Here is a 2,792-nt window from a genome sequence, read left to right as displayed (position 1 = left end):
TATATATATATATATAATTGATAAAGAGGACAACAAATGTTAGACCAAGGCAAACATGTCAGGTCATGTACAATATTATTATCAGGAAAAATTCTAAGTCTTACAGTTGCTTCTGGGAATATTCTGTCATCAGGAACAAATAGGGAAAATGAGAATGGTATATATTTGCCTCTGATGATGGAATATCCCATCCATACTTGGGGATATCCCAGAAACAGCTGTAAGACTGAATTTTTTCCAATAATAATATTGTATACGACTTGTGATGTTTGCCTTGCCTTGATATTTATTGTACTCTTTGACAATTATATATCTGCTATATCGGGAAATGTGCAATGGCTCCATAACTGCCCTCTCAGCTATAACCTTGGAGCCCTAGTAATCCATTACAGAACTTACCTAGCGTACCTAATTGTTTAGATCACCTGTGAATTAAACCTCCATACATTGTGTTTCACATATCCAGCCCCAGCCCATTCAAAAGTACCTTGGATCGTAGGACGACCTGCTGTGCTTACCTTGGATTGTAGGGCGACCTGCTGTGCTTACCTTGGAATGTAGAGCGACTTGCTGTGCTTGAGGAGACCTAATGAGTCAAGTACATCAACATCAAAATAAAAATCAAATGTAAATTGTAGTTGTGATACCTGTGCCAGTGGCATGTAAAAAGCACCATCCAAATATGGCCCATGCCAGCACCGCCTTGACTGGCTTCCGTGCCAGTGGCACATAAAAAGCACCAACCGATTGTAGCCGCTGCCAGCCTCCTCTGGCTCCTGTGCTGGTGGCACGTAAAAAGCACCCACTACACTCACGGAGTGGTTGGCACTAGGAAGGGCATCCAGCTGTAGAAACACTGCCAGATCAGACTGGAGCCTGGTGCAGTCTCCTGGCTTCCCAGAACCCGGTCGAACCATCAAACCCATGCTAGCATGGAAAACGGACGTTAAAACGATGATGATGATGATATATATTTTATAAGCTTAAAGCTTATAAGTGTAATGACTAAAGAAAATAGTCTAATAATAATGGGGTAGATAAGCCATCAACAGAAAAAAGTTGTTTTTCTCGATGGCTTATATACCCCATTATTATAAGACTATTTATTTTAGTCATCACACAGTGATTGCTTATAAGCTTTAAGCTTATAAAATACTATTATTATTATTTACAGGATTGTAAAAATCAATGTCACTTAACAAAAACCATCACAGTAAAAGCATTTGTATGTGTATATATATGATTGGCATTCTATCTGTTATGACAATGAGTGTACCAGTTGATCCAATCAATGGAACGGCCTGCTCGTGAAATTTATGCGCAAGTGGCTGAGCACCCCACGGACATGTGTAACCCTAATGTAGTTCTCAGGGATATTTGGCATGACACAGAATGTGATAAAAGGTGGTTGTTTGAATAATAGGTACATCTCATTTTTGCCACCTCAATAAACTTTGTGTGTGTGTGTGTGTAAAACGATTAATAGTGACAGAAGCTTATATGGACCACTAGTCCATACGAGTATTCTGGGTTCTAACACAACATCAACTTTTAAGTGGAGATAGATATTACCTTATGTATATGAATTATGTAGTGGAAGCGCAATGGCCCAGTGGTTAGGGCAGCGGACTCGCGGTCATAGGATCGCGGTTTCGATTCCCAGACCGGGCGTTGTGAGTGTTTATTGAGCGAAAACACCTAAAGCTCCACGAGGCTCCGGCAGGGGATGGTGGCGAACCCTGCTGTACTCTTTCACCACAACTTTCTCTGACTCTTTCCTCCTGTTTCTGTTGTGCCTGTAATTCAAAGGGTCAGCCTTGTCACACTGTGTCACGCTGAATATCCCCGATAACTACGTTAAGGTTACACGTGTCTGTGGAGTGCTCAGCCACTTGCACGTTAATTTCACGAGCAGGCTGTTCCGTTGATCGGATTGACTGGAACCCTCAACGTCGTAAGCGACGGAGTGCCAACAACAACAACAACAATGTATTATGTATCTATGTATATAGTGTGTGTGTGTGTGTTGAGCCCTTGAGCAAGGTGCTTCATTTCATGTTACTTCAGTCTACTCAGCTGAAAATAACTACTAGCTTGATGTTGGTGCAGCATTCTTTCCTTCCAGCTGTCATTTCTTAATGTTGCCCTGGATCAGGAGCTGCCTCTGATTGCCTGCAACCATATAAGCACCTAAAACACTTAGTGAAAGCACGATGCATACAACCACACAGCCAAGCCATACTTGCTTGCAAGTGGTGCCTGTAGTTGTATATCATCATCATCATCATCCTCATTTAATATCTGCTTTTCCATGCTCACATGGGTCTCATGAAATTTATTGAGGTAGATTTCCTGTGGTTGAATGCCCTCCCTGTCAACAATCCTCACCTATTTCCAAGTGAAGTAATATTTTCTCATGGCTAGACATGTTTTTCACAGAAGACTGGAAACAAGAGACATCACTTGTACGATAATGATGCTCATTTACAAGCATCATGTGATGTTTAGATGAGAGTACACACAAATGCACATGCACACATATGTACATTTATGTATGATGGGATTCTTTCAGTTTTCATCTACCAAATCCACTCACAAGGTTTTGGTCAGTCTGGGGTTAAAGTAGAAGACACTTGCTTGAGAGGGACTGAAGCCAGGATCACAAGGTTAAGAAGCAAGCTTCTTAACCATACACTGAAAAGGGGCAGAGAATCTCCTGAAGAACTGTTTTGTGCTTTATTGACTACCGTAAATCCTCGAGTATAGTCCGCCCTTGAGTATAATACGCAGGG

The sequence above is a fragment of the Octopus bimaculoides genome, chromosome 12, assembly GCF_001194135.2.
Source record: "Octopus bimaculoides isolate UCB-OBI-ISO-001 chromosome 12, ASM119413v2, whole genome shotgun sequence".
In the NCBI taxonomy this organism is placed as follows: domain Eukaryota; kingdom Metazoa; phylum Mollusca; class Cephalopoda; order Octopoda; family Octopodidae; genus Octopus; species Octopus bimaculoides.
This window is presented reverse-complemented; position numbering follows the sequence as displayed.